The following is a 20513-nucleotide window of genomic DNA, read 5'->3' as shown; positions in this document are numbered from 1 at the left end:
GATCAGGAGAAAAGTAGTTACCAAAAGTTTGCTAGATGGGAGAGGGTAGGGAGAGAATGGGTGAAGAGGTGAGAGGATTAAGAAGTACAAGTAGGTACTTACTGAATAGCCATGAGGATGTAAAGTATGGTATAAGAAATGGAGGAGCCAAATAACTTATGACCCATGGACATGAACAATGGTATGCGGATTGCCTGTGGGAGTGGTGGAGGATACCGGGTGGAGGGGGCAAAGGTAGAAAAGTCAGGACAACTGTAATAGCATAATCAATAAAATATAATTTTTCTTAAAAAAAACTGTTCTGATAGTGAAGATCTTATTCTAAACCCACAATTTAAGAAAAACAGTCTAAAAATATCTCTGTAAGATACATTAGGAAAGAAAAGTTATCTTCAAAAAAATCAAAAACCTAGCAACTTGTTCATTAGTCATAAAGTGTTAGGTGTATGAAAACACCAAAGGGCCTTATAAATCATTTACTTCATTCATTTTATAGATAAGAAAACCAAAAAAAAAAAAAGCCCTGGCTGGTGTAGCTCAGTGGATTGAGCGCGGGCCTGTGAACCAGATGATCGCGGTTCAATTCCCAGTCAGGGCACATGCTTGGGTTGCAGGCTAGTTTCCGGCAGGGGCCAGTTCCCTGCAGGGGATGCACGAGAAGCAACCATACATTGATGTTTCTTTCCTCTCTCCTTCCCTTCCCCTCTAAAAAGATAAATAAATAAAATATTTAAAAAAAAAGAAAACCAAGGTCTACCAAGGCTAATTAACTGGTACTCAAGAACACAATGCAATTAACAATCAGAATAAGAGCTAAAATGCACGCCATACCTTCCTCAACCTCCCTGCCTTGAGTCCGCACCTAATACCATGTCTTCCATTTGGTGACTTACTCCCTTAAAATGCTAAATGTCCATATATATTCTCATTCATAATCAGCAGGCATTTGGTAAATATTTGTTGATTAGCACTCAGAATGAGCTTCAGTAACTGTATTTTAGAGTTCTCCAATTTCAGCAATTTGTTCTGCTCAATTTTACTCCTCTGTGCCACCTCCCCCAAACGTGTTCTGAGTAAATCTCAGAGATGTTCAAAAACATGTTGGCTAACTGGTGTCTTTGTTAGAATACGGAAAGGCACACACAGTGCCATGCTATAAAAAGAAGAGTGGGCACTACACACCTCTTTTATCATCTCCATGAATGTCTGCATAATTTACCATGGCTAGGAAGAGGATGTTCTTGACCCAATGTATTCAAATACCTAACTAGATAGGAAATGGTAAGTACTACCTCAGCCTTACACTAAAGGATGACAGAGCACATAAAGCACAAGCACATAAAGTTCTTCGTGTATTTTTATAGTTATTCTTTATAACATATATTATACTGGACCCAGAACATAATATGGAAATGAGGTTCTGAAGCCTTCAAAATGTTACTTTCTTAAGGTGTGATTTTTTTCAATTAGCAAAAAAAAGTGCAAGTATTACTCACATGTAAAAAGAGAAGGTATAAAATAGAAGACAATCCATAAATTGTTTTACAAATTTCTATTATTTTAAGTACATATCCTTACCACTTAGAAAGGGTTTTTGAGGCACAGAGTTTGTAGAAAAGACACCAAATTTGGGAAGGATCCATCTAGAAGCTTTTTCAATCTGGTACTTTGTAGGCACGCAAGTGCGCACACCAGGGCAACACAGCTGTGGTTCACCATGTACAGAGCAGAATATGGAACGGTGAAGGCTGGAAGAGAACAAAAAATTGGTGGGTGATTAGTAACAGAAATGTTTAGAACAAAACTTGTTACATTTTAGCAGTTTCATATAATATAGTATTAAAATTTGTTTTTGCAATGGAGACTTTGGCCAAGAAGAATTCACTTATTAAAAAAAATCTCAACCATATAGGGAAAGAATCTATCTGGAGAAAACAAGAAAATAAAAATGCATCTTTTGGAGGTTCTAATTTAAATTTCTTTTTCACGGTCCATAACATCTTTCTCAAGTACATGAGGCATTTCATCACCCTCTAAACACCTAACCCTGTTTCTTGCCCCCACAGGGCCATCGGCCGAAGGGCGCTTCCACAGGACCTAGAGCCATCCGCACTATGGGCCTTGCGCAATGACCCCAGAACGACCTATCGTTCAAAAAGCATCCCAAGACGTAAGCACTCTCCAGTGCTGGCCGCAGCGGCAGTATCTACAAAATGAAGAACGCACTTCTCCTTTGACTTAACAATCCTTCTGGGACGCTCTACTATGGATACATTTTAACCGCACACTCACAAAACAAAGTTTACAGCAAGATTATCGTGGGATTGTTTGTAACAGTGAAACACCAAAAAAAACCCACAAGCATCCCTAATGTCACCTACGATACAACCATAAGGATATCATGAAACTGCAAAAATGAATGAGAAAGTACTTTGTTTTCTTCTATGACAAGATCACCAGAATAATAAGGTACATACACACACACACACATCATTCTATAAGTGTATATATATATATTTAAATGTATACATTATATATATATAGAGAGAGAGAATGTTACATTCTATGTTTTAAAGTGGGGGGGAATCACACTACTCTTTTTTGTTAATATTTATTCTGAAAGCACTGTACAGTACTAAGAAACAGTAAAACTGGTTAGCTATAAAGAACCACAAGGAAGCAGGGAGGGTAGGCGTTAAGACTTCTCAGTGTGTCACTCTGACTTCTGAAACATGTAAATGTTCAAACAAAATTAAATTGAAGACAATTTCCCCAAATATGGTTGATTTTTACTTTCATTCCTTTTTCATAAAAACATAAGCTGTGATATGACCAGTAAAACAAGGCTACTTTCCTGGACAATCAAAAGGCAATTATTTTCTTGTCCCTCAGAAAAAAACTTCTCTTTCCTACTGGAAGCAATTCAACATATACTACATGCCTAATATGCCTACTTTCTACCAGCACCACATACGTCAGAGAACAAAACTGAAAAATTCCTGCTCCAGTGACTCTAAAACTCAACTGTTTTCCACTTACTCATTGCTAGGGAGGGTACAATTAAAAAGACAAAAATGTACATTGCTAAAAGAAACGTAAATTTGACAACCATCATGAAAAGCAATTTGTCAAAAGGTAAAAAGAATCTTTAAAATATTCATGGCTATTGACCCAGTAGTTACACTTCTGTGAACTCAAAATACACAGAATTTTATATACAAATTTTATATATTATTTATTTTAAAAATGGTAAGAAAGGTAAATGTCCAAAAATGAAAATAGTTAACTAAATTATGATTTACTCATTAGACCACATTCTACTTAAACTTAGAATTTCTAGTTAAACACGGTTATATTAAGCACAAATATTTATTCCTACTTTCTCCCCAGACTCTTCTGAATCAACTGTAAATTGAAAAACTAAATTACAAGAATAAGACCACAAAAGAAAAGAGAACCATCCTATTAAAGCATTCTTTAATAGGATGCTATTAAAATACAATTTCAAAATAATGTGGGGAAATGCTGTTAACTAAAACAAAGGCTAGACTCAAAATCATATGTAATTTCGGCCATATTTTTTAAATTACATTAAAACATGGGGAAAAAATCCACTAAGTATTATTTCTAAACAGTGATTGAAAATAAGTGATTTTTCTCTTTTATGTTTCTCTGTATTTTCCAAAATATCTATAAAGGGCATTTGTTACTGTAATAGTCAGAAAAGTAAAATCACTTAAAATATATATATCTGCATAGCTATAATCAAAAAGAGAGATAGTAAGTGTTGACAAGTGTATCACTTTCTGAACCCTCACACACTGCTGGTGGGAATATAGAATGGTACAGCCACTTTGGAAAATCTGGCAGTTCTTCAAAAGTTAAACATCACCCAGCAATTCCACTCTCGGGTACATACCAAGAGAAACAAAAGCATACGGCCATGCAAAAAACATGTGCGCAAATGTGAAGCAAAGGGTCGCCGGTTTGATTCCCGGTCAGGATACATACCTGGGTTTCAGGCCAGGTCCCCAGTAGGGGACACATGAGAGGCAACCACACATTGATGTTTCTCTCCCACTCTTTCTCCTTTCCCTTCCCCTCTAAAAATAAATAAATATGAAAAAAAATGTTCATAGTATCACTATCTGTAATAGCCAAAAGGCAGAAACAACACAAATGTCACCAGCTAATGAATGAATACATAAAATGTGATATATCCCTGCAATGGAATATTTTTCCATAAAAAGTAATGAAGTGATGACACTTACATGCTACAACATAGACAAATTTAACACTTTGCTGAATGAAACAAGCCATCATAAAAAGCCACGTATTACATGATTCTATTCATACAAAATGTCCAGAACAGACAACTCCATAAAGAGAGAAAACAGATTAGTGGTCGCCTGCGATCAGGGAAGAGGTGATGGGGAGTGACTGCTAACGAGTACACGGTTTCTTTGGAGGATGATAAACATGTTCTCAATTCAATCGTGGTAATGTAATGGTTGCAGAATTCTATAAATATGCAAAAGCCTCAAATAGTACACTTTAAATTTGTGATGCTTTAAATTTGCACGTTATATTAATATATACGTGTGTGTATAGTGCTATAACTTCTTCACCACTAACCAATATCTCACATATTATTCCTCATCACAGTGTAAAATACTATACAATGGAAAATATATCATTGGATTCAACATAAAACCAGACTCTTGCCAACCCAAAACTGAATAAGCCACAACTTCCAAGTTTCAATTTCCTTTGGGGGGAGGGGGAGTTCTCTCTGATACACCATTGCATTTTTCTCCCAACAACTGAATTGCATACTTACCAAGAGTACATTTTATTTTTTCCAAAATCTGTTTATGCCAGTTGTGTTTACTATAATTATGTGATTTAGTTAGAAATTATGTCAAAAATATGAACACAAAGAAGAAAATTCTTTGTCACTGAAACTTGTTTCCCAATTTGAAACACGCAAGTCACTTTTAAAATAACCTAAAGAGAAGGCCTCAGCTACACAGCAGAAGTCTGATGATATATAACCACTTATATACTTATAAATTATATAATATTTAAAGTATGTCTGCTTCCTATGATTCCTCATTTTAATCAAATTTTCTGTCTATCCATCCCAACTACTGCTGGATTATACAAATGATATTGCATAAGAGACAGACTCAACCTTATATAAGTTATTTGTATAAAAGACTAACATAAGTACATTACTGTTAATTACTGTTATTCTATCTCACACTCTAAATTAAGTGATGGTTGACCCTAGTGAGTTCCCTCTTAAGGAGGCTGAAACTTTTCTACCCTTCAAATTCCCAGACGCAATGCAGTCCCTTCCTATCAAGTCCCTTCCTCTCTACGGATACCCTCAGTCCTTAAGCTCAAAGAGGATGCCCGATGTAAACTCTTCAATTCAATCCAAGGCTGCTCAAGTTTCTCCTCCTGTGTTCTTAAGTTCTCTGAATCTTTTGAAATCTATTGGACATAGCAAAAGCAGTCTTAAAAGGGAAATTCATAGCATTACAGGCCTATCTCCAGAAACAAGAAAAATCAACTAAACAATGTAACTTCACACCTAAAGAAACTTATCGTAAAAAAGAACAACAAACAAAGCCAAAAGTGAGAATGAAAGAAATAAGATCAGAGCAGAAATAAACAAAACAGTCTAAAAAACAATACAAAAGATCAGTGAAACCTAGACCCGGTTTTTTAAAAAGATAAACGATATTGACAAACCTTTAAACAGACTCATCAAGAAAAAAATATAACCAAAATAAATAAAACCAGAAATAAAAGTGAAGAAGTAACAACTGACACCAAAGAAATACAAAGGATTCTAAGAAAATAATACCACAAACAACGATATGTCACCAAATTCGACAGTATGAGCGGAATGGTTAAATTCCTAGAAATATACAATCTTCCACAACTGAATCAGAAAATCTGAATAGACAGGTTACAACTACTGAAATCAAAGCAGTAATCAAAAACCTCCCAACAAATGACACTCCTGGACTGGATGAATGGCTGGATTCAGGAGAGTTTTACCCAACATTCAAAGAAAAACTAACACATACCCTCCTCACACTATTGCAACAAATTCAAAGGTGGGAAGACTCCCAAGCTCATTTTACGGGGCCGGCACTGAAAACTAAATTTACATCTGATCACTACAAAAACAAAATAATACTGATAATAATACTGCCCTAATGCACCACAGACCCCTCTTTATTTCCTCTTACCACACACTTGTGCCTCTACTTTCTCATCTGACAGATTATCCTCAATTACCAATCATTTGCACTGGCCCCAATCACTACAATACTAACTCTTACTAATGACTCCAAAAGAATTCTAACTTACCTCTCACCTCTTGTTACTCCAAAGCACCTGATAGTGCTGCCAGATGCACCTTCCTAACACACAACTCAAATTACAATGCTCCCTGGCTTGGTAACTCAGTGGTACTCCAAATGCCTACAGAAGAAAATCCAGAAACTCACTAGCTTCGAAGTCAAGGTCTTAATGAAAAGAAATAAACTGCTGGCCCATTTCCCTCGTCTTCTCTAACACAGCAAGGCTGAACTCTGCTCTCTGTGAAAACACAGCCTATTCATTCCTGCACCCCTATCTTTCATCCATCTGGAATGTCCTCCTTTCACTCTTATGCACTGAAATTTCTTTAAAATCATTTTTAAAACAGAAAATCATTTATTTAGAGCCTTGAGATTCTGAATGGTAACTTTGAGACTGTTTTGTAACGACTGTCAAGTATTAGAAGAATTGGAGGTATTAAGTGTAAACTCAGAACATAACCGAGAGATATCACTCAATGTATGTGATTACTGTTGTTCTTTTATTGAGTGTTGTTCACTCAATAAATATTTTTAAATTGACATACAAAACAAAATGTCTTGATAACTTCCTAAATCCTCTCAACAGCTGGCCTCAGTGGGCCCCAGGCCTGGCACTAGCAGCAGCCAGCCTAGATTCACAGCTAGGCTTCGCCTGGAATCTCACAAGTAGAAGCCATCTCAGACTGCTTTATACTTCATGCAGGGTGGCCCCAGGCAAAACACAGCTGGGAGCTGACCTTGGCCTGCACCACCCCAGGAAACCCAAGGGACCACACACCCAGTGGACAGCTACAGACACTCCAGAGCACCACCACCCTGCCACTGCACAGCTGATCCTCCATAGACAGTGGAGGCTGGTGCTCAGTGGTCACAGACAATCCTTGCAACTAACTGGCCTGGGTAAATCCCTCCCATTGATCTACCAACAGCAACCAAGGCTCAACTACAAGAGGAGGGTGTACTCAGCCCATACAAAGGGTGAACCCCGAGTACCCAGTTTAGCTGATAGAGGAGGCTGTGCCACTGGACCCTACAGGAATCCTACTACATTGGGCCACACTACCAAGACATGGAATCAAAGCAGCTCTGCCTAATACACAAAAACAAACACAGGAAGGCTGCCAAAATGAGGAGACAAAGAATCATGGCCCAAAGGAAAGAACAGGTCAAAACTTCAGACAAAGAGCTAAATGAAATGGAGATAAGCACTCTATCAGATGCAGAGTTCAAAACACTGGTTATAAGCATGCTCAAGGAACTTAGTGAAGACCCTCAGCAGCATAAACAAGATCCAGTCAGAAACAAAGGATACACCAATTGAAATAAAGAACAATTTACAGGGAAACAACAGTAGAGTGGATGAAGCCAAGAATCAAATCAATGATTTGGAACATAAGGAAGGAAAAACAACCCATTAGAACAAGAAGAAAAAAGAATACAAAAAATTCAGGATATTGCCCTGGCTGGTGTAGCTCAGTGGATTGAGCGTGGGCCTGCAAACCAGACGATCGCGGTTCGATTCCCAGTCAGGGCACATGCCTGGGTTGCAGGCCAGTTCCCCACAGGGGCCAGTTCCCCACAGGGGCCAGTTCCCTGCAGGGGATGCACAAGAAGCAACCATACATTGATGTTTCCTTCCTCTCTCCTTCACTTCCCCTCTAAAGATAAANCAGGCAAGAAGGGGCTGGAAAGAAGTATTCCAAGTCATGAAATCCAAAGACCTACAGCCAAGATTGCTTTATCCAGCAAAGCTTTCATTTAGAATGGAAGGACAGATAAAGTGCTTCTCAGATAAGGTCAAGTTCAAGGAGTTAATCATCACCAAGCCCTTATTATATGAAATGCTAAAGGGACTTATATAAGAAAAAGAAGATGAAAAATATGAACAGTGAAAGGACAGCAAACTCAGTTATTAACAAGCACGCCTAAAACAAAAGCAAACCAAGAGGACAGCTAGATCAGGAGTGGAACCATAGAAATGAAGAAAACATGGAGGGTTAGCAACAGGGGAGTGGGAGGAGGAGAAGGAGGGAGAAGGTACAGAATATAGCATAGACAGTGGGTAGAAAATAGATAGGGGGGAGGGCATGAATAGTGGGGGAAATATAGAATCTAAAGAACTTGAGACACCTGGTTATAAACTAAGGGGGGAAGAAGGGTGGGGGAGGGAGTGTGCGGGTGGAGGGGAATGAAGGTGGGGAATAGAACAACTGTAATGGTATAATCAATAAAATATATTTTTTTAAAAAGAAGATCAAAACTATAAACAATAAAATGGCAAAAAATATATATCTATCAACAATAGAATCTAAAAAACTAAGCAAACAAGAAGAACAGAGACAGAATCATGGATGTGAAAAGTGTTTTGATGGTTGCCAGATGGTGGGCGGATGGCTGTGGAGGAATGGGTAAAGAGGTGAGGGGATTAAGTACAAAAAGGTACTTACAGAATAGCCCTGGGGATGTAAAGTACAGTACAGGAAATGAAGTAACCAAAGAACTTATTTGCATGACTCCTGGACAGGAACAATGGTGGAGAATTGCCTGAGGGAGTGGAGGGTCCTGAGTGGAGGGGTAACACTTTCCAACAAGAACACCAAAACTGGCCCTGGCTGGTGTAGCTCAGTGGATTGAACACGTGCCAGCGAACCAGCATATCGCAGTTCGATTCCCAGTCAGGGCACATGCCTGGGTTGCGGGCCAGTTCCCAGCAGGGGACACATGAGAGGCAACCATACATTGATATTTCTCTCCCTCTCTCCTTCCCTTCCTTTCCCTTCTAAAGATAAATAAATAAAATATTTTTTAAAAAAAGAACACCAAAACTGCACAAAGGACATGGTTTAAACATACTCTATATTATATGACGCTGCTCTGCAGATATGGAAGACTTGAATTATAGAGAGAAAAGGAAAAGGAGAATAACATGTACTCTACAATTATACGTAGACCCCCCCCCACCCAAAAAGGAAGTTGAGAATCACTACAGTAGGGGAAACAGCACACATCTGAATCTAAACATAACCTGCTTTTCTGAGACATGTGTCCTTAGGTACATTTCTTAGGTACTCAAAACTGGGAAACTTGCTCTGGCTGGTGTAGCTCAGTGGATTGATTGCGGGCCTGCCAACCACACGATCGCGGTTCAATTCCCAGTCAGGGCACATGCCTGGGTTGCAGGCCAGTTCCCAGCAGGGTACTCACGAGAGGCAACCATACATTGATATTTCTCTCCTTCTCTCCTTTCCTTTCCCTTTAAAGATAAATAAATAAAATCTTAAAAAAAAAAACAAAATAAAATATGTTAAAAAAAAACTGGGAAACTTGATTACTGCCAAAGGTATTAGAAAAAAGTTTTCTTGAGCAGGGATGGGAGGTAGAAGGCATTGAAGGGAGGAGTAGAGGATAAAATCCCAACTGAAAAGTCCAACGACCCAAGAAGGCTGGTCACCAGTGAGCCCAAATCTACTACGCCATCCTCATCTTCTCTAAATTTTGTTGTTTTTATCAAACTTTACCTGATGACTTTTCTACTAAGCATAACTTTGCAGTGGGAGGGAAGACAGGAGGTTGTGATATCCAGTACACTCACACCTTAAATATAGTCTCACTATATTATTAACTATCTTCCCAGTAATCTGAACTTCCTTCTGTTTCAGAATGAAAGCAAACATTCCCACAATCTTTTATTACTACATTCTCTCCCTTAAAATTAATTAAAGCTTTTAGTACATTTTTAAAAATGAAGAATTAAATACCTAATTCCAACTTGCTTAAACTATCTTTTTCATAATTTATACCAATTTTTCTCTAAATCACGAGAATTTAAAATGCTATGCAGAGAAATGAGATGTTTAAGGGCTCTCACTAAAGAAAGCCTACTTGTAACAAGAGTCCCCATTTCCCATTGACTTATTGTTTTCATAAAGTAGTTTCTTTTGATCATAGTCTGAAAAATGTTACTAACAAAAGGAGTACTGTGTTCACAAAATAATTTTATCTTCACTGATGTAACAAGAAGTCAGTGGTTTCCTTTTTGTGGTAAACAATGGGCCTTGGGAAACATTCCCTGTTAAATGTCTTTTACATTTTTTAATACACAATTGGTTGAACTTCCTAATAATCACCACTTACCAGAAATGTGAAAGATAAAAATCTATCAAGATACACAATACAACTAAGCAAGCCAAAAGGAGAAAAGTGAAAGAAGATGACAAAGGCTCCCAGAAGAGGGTGGGGTAGAGAAAACTGCAACCCAGCACCCACCATCTCCAAACCACTATTTAACACTGAGAGGATGGGTTTCAAGGTTACAAAAATCTCCCATCTCTGTCCCCCCACCCAGCTCCTGGGGGATCGTGACCAGCAGCACACAAACATACTGTAAAGACGGCCCGCATTAAAGAAAAGAGAAAGCCCTCCAGTGACATTGCAATTCATAAGAAACACATATATTTGGTCTTTTGCCCATTTCTGACACAGAACTCCTAACACCCTTGAAATTCCCTAAGTGATGAGAGCCATCCATGTCTTTTGTGTTAAGGAGGTGATTTTTAAGCTGAATCTAAGGATGGGGGCTGGTTGCCAGGAGCGCCAACCTCGTGATTCAGAGGGCTGGAACTCTCAGTCCTACCCGCCGTTCGAGGGCTGAAGGTTGAATCAATCGCCAATGGTCAGCGGTATCATAGCTATGGAACGACGCCTCCATAAAAATTCAAGTGGACGGGGTGCGCAGAGCTTCCGGGTTGGGAACACCTGGCGCCAGGGCAGAGGGGCACTCTGAGGGCATGGGACCTCTGAGCCCTTTCCCCATGCCTTCCCTCTCTTCCTGGTTTGAGTTACATGCTTAAACTGGCCACCTAGCAAGTAAGTAAAATGTTTCTTCCAGGTCTGAGAGTCACTCTAGCAAATTAACGGAGCCCAGGGAAGGGGTTGTTGGAACCTCCAATCTACAGCTAGTAGGTCAGAAGCACAGGTGACAGCCTGGGTTTTCAACTGTCATCTGAAGTGGGTGAGGGGGAGGGAGTCTCGTAGGACTGAGACCTTAACCCGTGGGGTCTGATGCTGTTTCCAGGTAGTGTCGGAATGTGGGTTGAACTGTAGGACACCCAGCTGGTACGTGAGAACTGCTTGGGAGGGTGGGTGTGTGCGTGTTTCAGGGGTGGGGGCGACAACACATTCCAACCTTGGTTCTACCTCTTAGCAACAAAATTGTCAGCGACTGCCACACTTCTCTGCTCCCCTTTCTAATAAAGCCCTCCACACAGTTGTCTCTATTCAGCATTTCAACACCATCCCTTAATCCCATTCTCTCTTCTATCCCATTCCGAGGCTCCCTGCCTCTACCACGCCACAGGGCCACCAGTCAAAGTCACTAATGGCCTCTGCACTTCATGAAACCTGAAGGTCAGAATCAGTCCTCATCTTACCTGACTTGACAGCAGCATCTCCCTCCATTTCACCTGGACTGCAAAAGGACACACCCTGCCGTTTTTTCGCCTTCCTCATGAGCTGGCTGCTCTTCCTCTGCCTTTTTCTCCCAAACTCAAAATGTTAAAGAGCCCAGGGTCGGCTCTTGGCCCTATCCTCTGCTGACATTTACCTCCAAGGAACCTTACCCAGTCTCGAGGCCTTAAATTCAAATTTGGAATTTGTCAGCATGCAGCTGGTCTCTATGCACACTCACTCTCGCCCCCTTGCGCTCTCTCTCCCCTCCATCTCTCTCCTGAGCACTAACCTCACAAATTCAGTTCTCCATTTGGACATCTACTGGCATCTCAGAGTCAACTCTTAATATTAATAGATTCCCCTAAATCTACACCTACCCCCAGCACTGCACCTCAGTAAATAACAGCATCATTTTTCTAGTTGCTCAGGCCAAAAATCTGGCAGTCACTTTTGTTCCTTTCATTACATCACATCCTCACATCTAATCCATCCGCAAAGTCTGTCAACTCTATTTTCAGAACACGGCATCTCCCAAATCTGACCTTTCTCTCCCATCCGCCGCTACCGCCCTAGCCAGAGGCATCATCGCCTCTGGCCCAAACAGCTGAAGCACCCTCTTATCTGATGTTCCCACGTCTACTCACTCCCCAAGTTCCACGCAGTAAGCAGAGTGATCATTTTCAAATATAAATTTATTCCCTCCTCCCACGCTCAAAAACCCTCCAGCAGTTTCCCATCAAATGTGGAAAAACACCCGTGGCCTTTCTAACCTTTCCTTTCTTCTGTTCCGGCCACACCAACTTCCCTACTTTTCTCCAAGTTCAGGAAGCTTATTCCCACGTGCAGGGGGGTGTTGGGGGGGGGAGTGTATTTATAATCCTTTTGCCTGTACAATCCTGTCCTCCAGCAAGATTTGCTTCCTCCCTTCACTCAGGTGACTGCAAATGCCACCTCCCCCAAGGGGCCAGGCCCACCACCCCATCCGAAATAACACCCATTACTCCGTAGCCAAACACAATGTTTCATCATGGAGTTTATCATCCAATATTTGTTTAATTTTGTCTACCTAATTAAAAGCAAGATCCAGGAGGGCAGAGACTGTCCTGTTTATTTTTATAATCACCAGCACCATATCCTGGCTTGCAGGCATACAATAAACATTTGTTAACTAAATAAGTAATGCCAATGACAATAAATGACATGCACTAAAATATCAATATATAAACTTTCAAATATTTTATTCAAGCAAATGAATATTGCCTTCATAAATTTCTATTTTGCAGCTGTTAGGGGCGGTAAGAGTACAGAATAACAGAGGAAGAAAGGTAAACTTCAACAAACCCAATATGCAGTGTCCAGCAGGAATAAGACCTGCTTGAGTGTGATTGGTAGGGTAATAATATGGGTGTACTAATTTATAGTTTTAATTTAAACATTTCACCCAAAATGTCCTATGGTATGCTTGAATGTGATATTGTTATGTTACAGAATTACATGCTTATAATTTTGTCATAAAAAGGGGTGTTTTGGCGGCCTGTATTTGCATACCCTTGTATCTACTTTGAGATGCAATCTAATGTTTCCAGAAAACCACAGGTTTCAAACTGCTTCCTTCCTTTTTCCCTTGCTAATATCTGAATTAGCCTACATCCAAATAAGCTTAAAAGTATGAACAATACTCAGATGCTAACCTTATACCCTGAGATAACCTAATCAACACAAAAGGGAAACCTCAAGCAACATTAGAAATTAGAAAAGGGTATCGCCCACACAGAAATTCTGAGTCTCTGCAAAGATATTTTAAGGTAATAACAACGGGAAAGAGGCAACCCGCCATGACACCACCCATGACCTGCCCCGAGAGCCGGCTCACCAGTTCCCTCCACTTTGGTGCCGCCCCTAAAAAATGGCCCGTGCTCAATCCCCCTCCCTCCATTGCCTTCACTGGACTAAATATTAACTACAGTGTTCAACAGACTTGGCTATCATTTGAGGGAAAGGGAGGAGAAAATAAATTGTCATGCCAGGCTAGGATAAAACCTGTGCTATTTATCAACACAGAATAATGTATACATGAAAACAATCTACAGTCTTAAGGGATTGTTAGACACAAGGGACTCACCACAATGTTCTGAATTCCAAAGATAATGATCTTGGCTAACTGCTAAACAAAGATGCAAAAGGCAAAACCATTTGCTTTTTCTAAGATACTCACTTTATTTTGGAGGCAGAGGGGTTTGCTAGAGTGGTAATCTAGCAACAAAGTGTCCACAAATCAGGGTTAGAAACTAAAACTCTCAGAAAAAAAAAAAAAGGAAAAAACCTAAACTCTCAGAAAACCACAATCAGCTTCAAAAATAAATAAATAAAGGATATTAATGGCATCATCCAGTTTCCACTTTCTTCTGGGCATAAAGGAGGATAATGCCTTTCTTCTCCCTCTTAGAGTTAGGCATGGCCATGTGACCTGTTTTGGCCAATAAAATGTGAGTAAAAGTGATAGATGCATTCCCAATGGAAGCATCTGCCCACAGGGGCCCATTCTGTACCCTCTCCCACTATCTTAGCAATCAGTGAGGCAGGTGTTGATCTGGGAGTGCAATGCAAAGCTCGTACAGAGAAGGCAATCTGCCTAGCACATATGGACTTGACATAGAAGGAAAGAAATCTTTGTGTTTTAAGCACGGATAACTTCGAGACTGTTTTTATCACAGCATATAAGCTAACCAAGCTTAATTGGTATTTAAAAACTGTAATATAATTGATTAAATTTTTTAAAATTCAGCAAATCCAATTAGGGGAAAAGAGCACAAGGGACAGAAAAACATAAATATGACATCATAATGAAAAGTGGACTATAAGCATAGAAATAGAGGATTTTAATAGAATATGCCTTCAAAAATCAGTAATTTCATCTAGGGAGGAGGGACAGACTGAGAAGCCCTCACAGTCTAGAGCAGCAATTTTCCATTAGTGTGCCTCAAGAATTTCTAAAACATACAATGCCTGACTACTCAGTCAGGGGCACTGACTTCTTTCCCATTAGATTGTTAAATAAAAAATGACAACAGCCAACACTACCAAAACTCTCCAGCGTGAATGAAATCAAAAGTATACCTATTTTCTGTCAGATCAGCAAAAAATGTATTTGTGGTGTGCTGCAGAATTTCAGTAATTAGGTGTGCCCTGAGATGGAAAAGGCTGAAATCACTGGCCTGGAGGCAAAGACGGGAGCACCATAGACCAAGACCTAATCACGGGACTATGGAACACTTCCTCTCCCCGAGTGCTGTTCCACCACAACGCTGAAGACCTTTAACAGCACTTCCTTTAACTCAAAGTCATTGCCTTATGTCCGGCTATGAGCAAGAATAAAAATTACAATGCATAATAAAAGGCCAAAAGAAAACACAATTTGGAAAGAGAGCAAACGTCACTAGCATATAAAAATGTTGGCATCATCAGAGTGGGATTCGTACATACGCTGAGGGATCTACTGCTGGGTAAGGTGGACAGATTGCAGGGAAGGATGGGAAATATGAGCAGAGAGATGGAAATCCTAGGAACTAAAAGAAATACTAGGAATCAAAAGCACTGTCACAGAAATGAAGAATGCCCTTGAGGGGCTTATCAACAGACTCAGCTGCATAAAGAGACTCTGAACTTGAAGATACCTCAACAGAAACCTGAAAAGATACAGAAAACGGAAAAGCAAAGAGAAGACTAAAAAAAAAAAAATAGAACAGAATATCCAAGGACTGTGAAACAACTACAAAAGATAGAACATATACACAATAGGATACCAGAAGGAGAAAAAAAATAATACAAAGAAATATTTAAAACAATAATGAGAATTTCTCAGATTAATTTCAAATACCAAACCACAGATACAGGAATCTCAGAAAACACCAAAAAGGATAAATGGAAAAAAAACCCAACAACAAAAAAGAAACCAACTACAACCAGGCATATCATACTCAAATTACGGAAATTCAAATCAAAGATAAATCTACAGAGTAATAAAGAATTATATCTAACTTATCTGGGAACATATGTAAGCAAGAAGAGTAGAGTGAAATATTTACAATGTTGACAGAAAAAAGAAACACTTAGGATTGTGTACCCTGAGAAATTATCTTTCTGAAGTAGAGAAGAAATAAAGACCTTCTTAGACCAACGAAAACTAAGGAAATCTGTTACCAGTAGACCCGCTAACCAACCTAAAGAACGGAAGAGCACTAAAGAAGAAATAAGGGAAGGCAAAATACAAACTTAATTTCTCTTATTCTTAATTGATCTAACCAATTATCAGTTTTTTTGAAAGCAACAATAGCGATGCATTCAATTATGTATGCTTATCTGCATTATATCTGCATATACCCCCACACACACACATATGAGCATATTATCAGAGAAGTGCAAATTAAAACAAACTGGCACTACACATCTATTAGAACGGCCAAAATCCAGAACACTGACAACAACCACATGCTGGGGTAGGTATAAAGCAACAGGAACTCTCATTCATTGTTGGTGGGAATGCAAAACAATACCACCACTTTGGAAGAAGACGGTTTGGCAGCTNTTCTCTCCCTCTCTCCTTCCCATCTAAAGATAAATAAATAAATAAAATCTTAAAAAAAAAATTTAAAAAAAAAAAGAAATAAGGGAAGGCAAAATACGAACTTAATTTCTCTTATTCTTAATTGATCTAACCAATTATCGGTTTTTTTGAAAGCAACAATAGCAATGCATTCAATTATGTATGCTTATGTGCATTATATCTGCATATACCCCCCACACACACATATGAGCATGTTATCAGAGAAGTGCAAATTAAAACGAACTGGCACTACACATCTATTAGAACGGCCAAAATCCAGAACACTGACAACAACCACATGCTGGGGTAGGTATAAAGCAACAGGAACTCTCATTCATTGTTGGTGGGAATGCAAAACAATACCACCACTTTGGAAGAAGACGGTTTGGCAGCTTCTTACAAAACTAAACATACCTTCACCATATGACCTACTAACGATCACACTACTAGGTTATTCACCCAAAGGTGCTGAAACATGTCCCCACAAAAAACTTAACAAAGATGTTTAAGGCAGCTTTGTTCATAATTACCAAATTATGAACAAATTATTGGAAGCAACAAAGATATTCTTCAGTAGATGAATGGAAAACCTGTGGTACATCTAGACAAGGGAATATCACTCAGTGCTAAAAAGAAATGAGCTATCAAGCCAGGAAAAGACAAAGTGACCCTCAATGCATAATGCCATGAAACAAATCCGAAAAGCTACACACTATGTTTCCAACTATAGGACACACTGTATGTTTCCAACTATAGGACATTCCAACTATCAAAAGGGCAAAACTATGGAGAGAAAAAAGATCAGTGGCTGTAAGGCATTGCAGGAGAACTGAACAGGCGGAGCACAGAGGATGTTAGAAAAGTAAAAATGCTGTATGGTATCGTAATGGACAGAGGGCAGTTGCATTTATCCCAACCCACAGAATGTGCAACACCAAATGTAAACCCTGATGTAAACTTTGGGTGATTGTGATGGGACAGTGTGGGTTTATCCACCGCAACAAAGGTACCACTCCGGTGGGGGATGTCGACAAAGGGAGAGGCCAAACCACAGCGGCAGCTGTAGGTATATGGGAAATCTCTCCTCTCCATTTTGCTGCAAATCAAAACCTGTTCTTAAGACTTAAGTCTTTATTTTAAAAATCTTTAAAAATAGCCCTGGCTGGTGTAGCTCAGTGGATTGAGTGCAGGCCTGTGAACCAGAGGATCGCGGTTCGATTCCCAGTCAGGGCACATGCCTGGGTTGCAGGTCGGTTCCTTGCAGGCCAACTACCAGCAGGGGACACACGAAAGGCAACCATACATTGATGTTTCTCTCCCTCCCTCCTTCCCCTCTAAAGATAAATTAAAAAAAAAATTTAAAAAAAAAAGATACGTTTATAAAAAAAAATCTTTAAAAATAAAGATTCTTAATTTTTTTTCATTAAAAAAAACTCTTGCTTTATCTGATCTGCCTCTAATTCCAATTGTTTCTGCACATCTTACAAATCAGGTTTTCAGCTTTGGTTGTCATTAAAACAGAAGGCAAAAGCTGTTTGGGAGTTTTGGAACAATGCACATATTGCTGTATCAAAGACAATGCCACAATTTCAACTTAAAAGCCAGTCTTCCCACTAAAGTTAACTTTTAAAAACAATTTTGGATTTTGTGCAAATAATTTTACATAAAAACAAAAACGAGACTTATAGAAATTTTTGCAGATTGGTTTTACATGGTCTGTCATGTAAATCCATTTATAACACAATAAAATAGGTCATATGAAAATTTCAAATCATGTGTTTATAGACATTTTCCTACTGAGAGGTCAATGGTTTTCATCACATTCTCAAAGACAGCTTTGACTAAGAATGAGAAGTTCTTAGGTATAAGTTAATTCTAGACATTCACCTACTATTAAACACTGAGCCTTCAAAAAACCTTCCCTGACCCTATCCTGTGTTTGTGGTCCCTTTCTAGAGACATAAAAAAATAATAATTTTTTGTCAACCAAGTATATAAGGAAGTACTAGGGACATCACCCGAGTTCATTATTAGATGGAAAAAAATGGGATAAATTAAATTACCCCAATAATTACTTTTCTTTAAAAAAGAATACAGATACATATGGTTGGTGGGATCCTGGAAAATAACTGAACTGGTGGATATCTGGTCCTGTCAAAAATATCCATGGAGACATGTGGTCCGTGCTGACCCTTCTACCTGACCCCATGTGCCATTACCAGGTGGGCCACCACGGCAAGACAGATTACTACAGGCAACAGAGCCACAACACAATCACTGAACCAATAAAACATGACAGTACTTTTAATATATTATCCCTATAAACCAAAGTATAAATAGACATTATGGGCTATCTGAACCCAGGGGCATTTTCTAAGCAGGACATTTTTGCCAGGGCCAAATATCAGGGACCATTTGGCCCAGATAAAATATGCTCACAGATATTGTGGACCAAATACCAAGGACCTTTGGGCGCAGACCAAATGTCTCCATGGATGTTTTAAACACAACCAAATGTTCTGAAAGAAATAATTGGGTTGCATGGGTCAAGACATTAAAGTGTTCATAAACTCTAAATCAATAAAGGGGTATTTACCAAAAAAGACATAATCCAAAAGCAGATTAAAAAAATAAAGTATATATGCAGAAAGATGCATCACTGCAGCAGACTGGTTAAGAGCCCAGGCTCCAAAGCCAGCCTGGTGAGGTTCACATACAGGAGGTGAGTTTCTTAACCTCTCTGCTTCCATGCTTTTATATGTATATATTTAAAAGATACAAAAAATGGGGGGACTATGAAAGTAATTCTTTCAAGAGGGTTTCATCAAAATTAAATGAATACAATAAAAATAAAATAAAAAAGATTAAATACATTAATACATGTTAAAATGTTCGACACACAATATGCCTTCTGTAAAGGTGCGTATTACTTACTTAAAAATACTAAGCATCAACTGTGTGTCAGGCACTGCCCTAGGCAGTTGGGTATACCCATTAACAAAACAGGTGAAGTACCTGTCCTCTTGTAGCTTACCCGCCAAAAGTGGGAGACAATAAACAACGTGTGTAATAATTATGTGAGCATAAAGGTATGGGGGGGATAAAAAAATAGAAAAGAATCATGGAATGACAAGTGCCAGGGGTGGTAAGGGTTGCAATTATTAAATGCTAGGTGGAATACAGCTTGTTGAAAAGGTGATGTTTGAGTGAAGACTTTGAAGCACGCGGCAGCCAGGTGGCCACCAGGAGTAAGGGTGCTCCAGGTGTGCGGAGAGCCAACACAAGGGCCCCAGGGCAGAAGCATGCCTGGCCCAGGGAGCAAGAACCAGACGATTAGAGCAGAAACGTTATGAGCGACCAACTCAGGTGGGGCCAGTAGACAAATGCGGTGTAAGTGAGCTGGGAGCCACGGCAGGGTTTGCCAGGGAATACCGTGATTGTTATATGTTTGGATGGGATCACTCTGGCTACTGTGCTAGGAACAGCATAGAGAGGGCATCTCAGTAGGAAGCTATCTGTGACTGAAATGTTAGCAAAACCCTCGTATTTTAGCATGAAAAATTGGGTTTGGATTCAGTTAACCCCTCTGTGCCCCAGGAAACCACACAGGCAGAATGTCAAATGTGTTACTAGGCAACACTGCTTATGGTAAATTGCCTGGGACTGACAGGAACGATCAACACCTGGTGAGTAGCTGTAATGTTGGGCTTCTCATAGTGCGGTGACTCCTGTAACTGGGCATGTACCTTGTAGGGATTCTGAGAGCTATGCTCATGGGTTATTATACAAGGTAATGAATGACTTTTGTGGAACATGGGGCCACCCCTAAGCCAAGTTAGCTACATACCCACTCAGGTGAGCCTCATGATTACTGCTAAGCTTCACCTGGAAAGAGGTGAGGCTCAGAGGCTAGTTCTGGCTGTTCCCTATGTGGACTGCTGAAGGAGCCCCACCAAAGACAGCAGATGCTTCCCTGCGGGTGAGCTGTGCCCCGCCCCCACCGCCCCACACCCCCAGTCCCATATTCTCTCAGGTGAATCTGATGCCTAATGTGGCCTATGGCAATCCATAGGCCTGCCTAG

At 39.6% G+C, this 20513-nt stretch overlaps 1 protein-coding gene across 6 annotated transcripts in view; it reads right to left on the bottom strand.

The window, feature by feature from the left end:
• The window catches only part of FRYL (FRY like transcription coactivator), a 248106-nt gene that overhangs the window by 207692 nt on the left and 19901 nt on the right, over positions 1 to 20513 (bottom strand). For all 6 annotated transcript variants that reach the window (XM_037034140.1, XM_037034141.1, XM_037034139.1 and 3 more), the window contains exon 2: positions 1579 to 1748. The gene's annotated coding sequence lies outside the window, so the exon portion shown is untranslated. The remainder of the gene's footprint in view (positions 1 to 1578; positions 1749 to 20513) is intronic.

Source organism: Sturnira hondurensis, unplaced genomic scaffold, assembly GCF_014824575.4.
Source record: "Sturnira hondurensis isolate 20B ecotype Veracruz unplaced genomic scaffold, ASM1482457v3 Scaffold0022017, whole genome shotgun sequence".
NCBI classification, from domain to species: domain Eukaryota; kingdom Metazoa; phylum Chordata; class Mammalia; order Chiroptera; family Phyllostomidae; genus Sturnira; species Sturnira hondurensis.
This window is presented reverse-complemented; position numbering and strand designations above follow the sequence as displayed.